The 7529-nt window shown below is 36.2% G+C and overlaps 1 pseudogene; it reads right to left on the bottom strand.

The window, feature by feature from the left end:
- Nucleotides 1–405: 405 nt before the first annotated feature.
- On the bottom strand, nucleotides 406–1200 carry LOC121221595 (protein argonaute 4-like; annotated as a pseudogene).
- Nucleotides 1201–7529: the final 6329 nt, after the last annotated feature.

The following is a 7529-nucleotide window of genomic DNA, read 5'->3' as shown; positions in this document are numbered from 1 at the left end:
TCACTGGATCAGATAAATTCTTCCTATCCATTTCTTGTCAAAATCAGTGCACCTCCAGAGAAAGCCCTCTTTGCAACATATGGCCCTTCCCAATTTGGCATCCTTTTGCATGGGAAGGATTTCTTTTAGTAAAATATTTTCTTTATGAAATTCTTTTGGACGAACCTTCTTTGTCATAAATCTGTGTCATCCATTCTTGGTACATTTGCTTAGGATGAATACTTTCAAGTTAGGTTTACTAGAGGTATTCAATTCTTGACTCGATCAAAGCTTGGAGGAAAAATCTTGATTCATAAACCCATGAGAAAGGGATTGCCCCAGTAGCAGTCCTGGCTGTTGTTTGTCAAACCCTACAAAAAGATGGTTCAATGATTCTCAGCAGACAAGAATAAAGTTGCTGACTTTATCCTTCAACCTGGAAAGTTGAGGTACAGAGATTACTCCTGGAGCATACATCCCACCATGACTCGATGATGTTTCTGAAGCATCCCTAATCTTCATAAATTGCCCCCAACTGTGAAGCTGCCAAATGAGCGTAGCATATAACAGCCACAAAAAATATGGCTGTGGTGCTCATTTGATACATATAGGATAGAGAATGAACAAACTCTTGCAGAACATGATAGTGGGTCTGCCTCGTGATTCCGATCATTCTAGCATGGGTACCAAGGTAAAAATCATTGTTCTTTGGATGGCATACTTTGTTGTCAATGACAGTACCATGTAGCACATTGTCAGGAGATCCCTGCTGAAAAAACTTAGTATGATGGTTTTTCGTACAACAATAACAACAATCTTTAGGGTTCCACTTCTCGTCAAGGAACTTGCAAGCCTCAATAACTTGATCAAAACTTGATTGGATTGAGACTCGCTAACCCCATCCCTGAAAATAATGATTTGATCAAGCTTCCTCTTCCCTGAACTTGTATAGAAGTCTAAGAGAGCTTCCTTCATGATACCGTCATCCACTTTGTCAGAAACTAGTTTTGAAGAAAGAATCTATCATTTTAAGCTTCAGAGACTGTGTACGGCCTGATGTCCCATAGCTGGAAATCAATGGCCACCGCCTGGAGCTAACCATCGCAGCTATTGACAGCACATCAGACTGCTCAGGAAAGCCAAACAATGCACCCATTCCAAGATGATGGTTGGAACCTTTGAAACAACTGGAATTGAAGGTGTTTGCCCCATCGTAAGCATAGAGAGTAGGCGGTAGTTTCTTATGCCAATTTTTACCAGTCTCGGTCATCTTCTGTAATTTGATTTTTTTCTTCTTTTTCTTTGCTTTTGGCAACCTTTTTTGTACTGTGGTATGGCACATTATATTTGAAAAGACTGCAAACTTTTGGCATTGTCCAGTTATATATAATCTTTTTTTTTTGAAATGGATGACTTTTGACTTTGTAATATTGGCATATGAAGCTATCTCCCCCTCTTAATGGAGTAGTTGACGTCCATAAAGATGAGTAATTGTCAACTTGAACTTTTGACGAGCTCGGGCCCATAACATACATGACCCATAAGTCTTGACTCCTTTAAATTTGGCATTCATTGTACAACTAATGCGATCCCTTTCCATGGTGGACCAACACTGCCCCAAAACCTCATGTTTATCCTGGCAATTGCAAATCCTCCTACATGCGTCTTTGGACCACATTTTTGAATTCCCATAATAGTCTCAGCAAGGTCTTGTTTTGTCTCCTCAGCTAATTCCAATTTCGTAATCTTTCCTTCCTCTAAGGCTATATTTCCTACCACCACTTCATGGGGTAAAAACCATTTTCAACAAATTCAGAAACAAGTCACAATTTTTGTCACCTTCAAAGTACTGAGATTCCTCTAAACACATATCGCACTCAAAAGGAACTCTGAATCTGTAGTATCGTTGCCCGTGTCATTGATATCTAGGAATCTATGATAGGCACATAAAAGAATATACAAGGAATAAATGAATTCAAGAATGACTATTTAAATGAAATGAAAATTTATAAAGAATGTCAAAGGTAAAAAGAATCAGAATGAAAGAATATTTACTCGGATAAATAATAAAAGTATGTTTTATTGAAAATAAAAATGTTTGAACATGAGCCCACTTCTCAAAAGAAATCTCATTACTCCTAGGCTTTAGAGCAACAAGAATGTTCTGAATATTACTCCGTAAAATTCCTAAAGATTACAGGAAATTCTTCTGCAGTCCAATTGTTTAAAGAACTTCCCGGTTCGTAAGGGCGAATGCCCTCAAGGTTTTTTTGTTCAGTCCCTTCCTCATGTATGACATTGATGGGATGATTTTTATTTCCAAACACCCTTTTCTCCGGGTAAGCTATCCCTCCTGACACAAAAGTCGAGGATATGTAAGGGAACGTCGTTAATTCCCATTCAACTTGTTTTTCACTCAGTCGTGACCCTCTTCTCTCTCTCTCTTTTTCTTTCTCTTTTTAATAACTTTAACTAATTAGGGTCTTTTTATGGATTTAAATGCATGTGATGTGATGCAATGCGAATGCATGAGTGCAAAAGAAAAGGAGATGTTGATCTTGAATTCAATTCCATTAGAATAACTTTTCTAGAAAACAGATTTCTTTACATGAAAATAGATTACATATGCGATCTTGCCCTTCATAGTCCAAGTAAACGTTGATCTTTTCTTCATGGTCGAATCCTGTAAATTCTCCAAAAGTTGCCTTTGCTAGCTCCTTGCTGCTTAATCTGAGCCTCGATCTCTTGCTCACTTATCTCCATGATACTCATCAAAAAGTGCCGGCTCTTGGTTAATCTTCGTTAGGAATTAAATCAAGTCATGTATTCCTTCGTGGACTTCCGGCTTTCTCTCGTCATGCTCTTAGATAACCTTTGTTGGCTTGAATCTCTGGCAATTACATCATGTATTCCTCCGTGGACTACCAGCTTTCTCTCATCGTGTTTACTTGGACTATATTCAGATGACCACACTATAATCTACTTTATCAAGAAATTCGTTTCCTTATGACAAACTTTTCTATTTAGGAATCGAATTTCGAATCAACACCTTCTTTTCATTGATGTAATGTAATGCAAATGCATGAATGTAAAAAGGTATCGATCTCGATTCAATTTCATTTTAGAAAACGTTATTTAAGAAACAAAAGTCTTTTCATAAAACGGATTACAAACACGCTTTCGCTCGTAGGCCGAGAGTCTTAACCCTATCTAATAACAAAGCTAACTTTCGACCACGATCTGACTGTAGCTCATATTGGTGCTCAACGTGCTCGCCCTTTCTACCAGTATCTGTAAATGATCAGCTATCTTTTGAATTTGAATTACGGCTTCACCTATGAAGTAAGCTCTACAGCCAAAGACACTTCCTCCAATGTCTGTCAAGTTGCTCTGATTACCTTGAAAGAAAGATTGGCGAACAAGTAGGCATTCCAGCTCCGCAGAATACTGCCTTAAAATGATATCAAACATCCTCAGTGCTTCTTGAGAGTTTTCAAATTTCTGCCCCCACAGAACATTTTGAATTGCTCGCATAGGTATCTTCGCAGCATAGCTAATCTCCACTTTAAAAGTTTTTAAACAATACGATCCTCTTTAATCTCATGCTCATTTGCGCTGTCCCGGCCATTAGGTCTTGCATTTCTATTATTTCTGATAGGCACAATCATCCTAAAGTACCACAGTAAATTCCAGCTTGTTGTTTGGTAGCGGTCCTATAGTAAGTGAGCCTTTCTACCATCATAAGCAAAATTCTTTCCATCCAATTCAATTTTGTATGTCTTATACCCCTACCATCCACGAGGTGACTATCTTCATCTGTAATGGTAGAAGTGTCCCTCAATACTCCCCACGCTCACCTTGAATTGTTCATTTATCTTCATGTCAAACAAATACTGCAATTCCCCATAACTGTTGTAGAACAACTGCTTGGCTTCGTTACTCCATTAATCCAATATTTCCTTTAACTCTTGGAGGTTATTTTGCATCACACTAATGAGAGTGTAATCCCATAATTCTGATGTGTATCCTTCGGTGACACTATTTCCTTTTCTATCTAGGTTTTCTCTGACCAAGTACAAACGAAAGAGTTGTCCTCCACTTTATTAAGATATTCGTTCCCCATTACAAAACTTTCTAACTCAGAAATCAAACCTTGAATAGACACCTTTTAATGATAAATGACATGCAATGATAGCAAAATAAGAAAAACAAGTCAGTGTCACATATATAATAAATAAGAACTTATAAAGGTAGGTACTAAAGGTGATCATCATACTACCTGGGGCAAGCACTTAAAGTTCACTATATGTAGTTCGATTCTAAAACAAGGTACCTGAACCAGCAGATTCCTCGATCCTCACCAATTATAGGCTCATATGGACCAAGTTCGACTCAGGGGGACACATTTCCCTATGGCCATGCGGAGATGAAAATCTCACAAAGACATAGGTACGGATTTATCCCGGAAGCAATCCACTAGCCCATGCGGAGGTGAAAACCTCACGAAAGCATAGCTTCTCACTCCCACTTAAGGGTGTGACCACAACAGTCATGCAAATGTAATGTGTGTGTAAACAATAACAAACATATGCAACAAACACATGTAAAAAAAACGTATTTTAAAAATTTTCCAAATTTTCGACATTAAGACAGGAAATAATCAATTTTTGGCTTGACTCTCTTATAGGTCCCCAGTGGAGTCGCCAAGCTGTCAAAACCATTTTTTAAAGGGATGTTTAAAAAACAGGGATCGACTTTTTGAAAAATAAAAATGGGAGTCGCCACCAACCTTTTTAGGTGTGATTGGATCACCTTTATAAAACATTTTGGTCTACGAAATTCAAGAAAATAGGTTCAGGAGTCCATTACGCACAAGGAAGGATTAGCACCCTCGTAACGCCCAAAATTGGTACCGAATTGATTATTTATTATCCTAATGTTGAAAATTTGAAAAGATTTTAAGACTTGAACAATTTAAAGTTGAAACTTGAGATTCCTTTGTTCTGAAAGTATACAAACATCACATCCAGCATGTTAGGACACGATGTTTTAAATCCTCGTAACTAAAATTATCTCATGATTTTGAAAATTTATTAAAAAGGATATTTGGTTATTTAGTCAAACGAAAAAATTGCAACCCAGCATGTTAGGGCACTATCTTCCGAATTTCTAAACACCAAACATTCCCTTATTTAAGAAAAAAACTTTTTCAATTAAATGAAATATATTTTTTAAAACAATGAATAATATAGAATTTAATAAAAAAATAATTTGATATAATACTAAAATTATTAAAAAATAAAATATAAAAGAGAATTAAAAAATCAAGGAGATAGGGATTAAAAAAAGGTTGAAAACGAAGATGAACAAAGAATAAATAAGAACAAACCGTAGAAAATAAGAACGCAAGAGGAAGAGAAATTTAAGTGAATGCTCTCAAGAATTCTTATTGCTTCCCAAAACTCAAGTGTAGTCGAGTTGTTTTACAATGAGGGGAGAGGCCTCTATTTATAGTTGAGCCTCCCCAAATCCAACGGTACAGATCAATTACATCAACGGTTAAGATTAAAAGATATCTACAAATTAAATCTCTAAGATTACAAAATCATATCTTCTAAGATTGCATATCATATCTAAGATTGTATCATATCTAAGATTGCATATCACATCTAAGATTGCATATCATTGAAGATTATATTTCCATATGAGCCAAGCTTATAGATGGACCTTATATCTTTTCAAGTAATGGGCCATTCCGATTGGGCCAAATTATATGTTTGTAATTTTGGACTGAACTTGAACTTTATGTTTTGGGGGTTTATTATTTTTGTTTTTGGACTTATTTCTGGGCCCGGGCAAAATTGAGTGTCTACAAGTTACATGAAAATAAACAACAACTACTTATCGTAAAGCAAAATGCTCATAATCTTTCATAGTGGATTCATGAATACCATAAATAAATGTAAGCACAACCTACTCATCACCATCCTATACAACTCATATAGCATACACTGAGCCCATATCTCATACATTTCAATTAGGTACCTGTACCACTCATCACATAATCATAATTTTTCTCATTCCGTTATAAATTATAACTCTTTTGTTGAACCATCTGGAATACTACCGGACACTCAGTAACCCTAACATGGGTTAAGATACCGACGCCATGTCCCAGACATGATCTTACACTGGCTCTCATCTATAGGTGTCGATGCCATGTTCTAGACAGGTCTTACACTGACACACAACAAGCTGACGTCATGTCTCAGATAGGTTTTGCACTAGCTTGTCTATCTCGAGGCCGATATATGTCCCAGACATGTCTTATACTAGATCTCGTCTCAACGCCGATGCATGTCCCTGACACGTCTTACACTGGCTTAAATATCTCGAGGCCGATGCATGTCCCAGACATGTCTTACACTGGCTCTCATATTATGGCCAACACGTCCCAAACATGTCTTACAATAGCACACATATCTCCAATATCAAGGTACCAATATCCAAGTTTATTCCAAATGTTCAACGAAAGTCCTTACTATGTTAATTTCTCAACATGTATTCTCAAACTCAAATCCAAAGCAATTTATGTCATATCAATACAATTGCACATCATAAACATATATTTGCATTATTAACATACAACTTACCTCGGTAATCAAAATGTAGCTCACTAGTAGATTTTAGTTCGCTAGCTTTGCTTTTCCCTGGTCTAGGCCCGAATTGTGTAATTCTTGATCTAAAATGAAAAAATTTCATAAGTTTAATCATTTTATCGATCTAGGCACTCAACAATTCATAATTGGGCAAAATGACCATTTTGCCCCTAGACTCGAAAATCGATTTTTATCCCATTTTCTCATTAACCAAGCTTAGCCAAATACTTTTCATGCTAGGAGCAACCTACAATTCTCATTATTTCACACATTTATCACCAATTTTACAACTTATGCAAAATGGTTCTTAGTTAGGGTTTCCATGAAAACTACTTCACAGAAGTTGTTTATTTCACAACTATAACTCATATTCTTCCATAAAATTTTAGAAATCAACATGTCTGATATCATGGAAAAACCCTAGACTTTCAACCATTTTGCAAAATAGTCTCCTTATTAGAAAGCTCATACTACAAGGACCTCAAAAGTACAAAAAATTTAAGAAAAACCCCCAAATCACTTACTTGCAAAGACTTTAAGTTGCTGAAAATTTTTCAAGCTTCCATGGCCATTTTCTTGGAGAAAAATCGGTGAAGAAGAAAGAGAGAGATGAAAAAAAATGACAACTTTTACTATTTGTTTTATTTTATTCAATTTCAACATCTAATTTCACCAAATTTTTTACTTTTGACCACCTTTGTATCCTATGGCCGGCCATGCTATTTTAAAGGGTCTACTTGCCCTTTAAAAACCTCCAATTTAGGTTCTCTAGCTGTTTGACACCCTTAGCTATCAAAATAGGACTTTTGCACTTTATGCGATTTAGTCCTTTTTCATAATTAAGCATACAATCACCAAAATTACTTCACTGAATTTTTCATGCACTAATAT

Source organism: Gossypium hirsutum, chromosome A03 (assembly GCF_007990345.1).
Source record: "Gossypium hirsutum isolate 1008001.06 chromosome A03, Gossypium_hirsutum_v2.1, whole genome shotgun sequence".
Taxonomy (NCBI): domain Eukaryota; kingdom Viridiplantae; phylum Streptophyta; class Magnoliopsida; order Malvales; family Malvaceae; genus Gossypium; species Gossypium hirsutum.
This window is presented reverse-complemented; position numbering and strand designations above follow the sequence as displayed.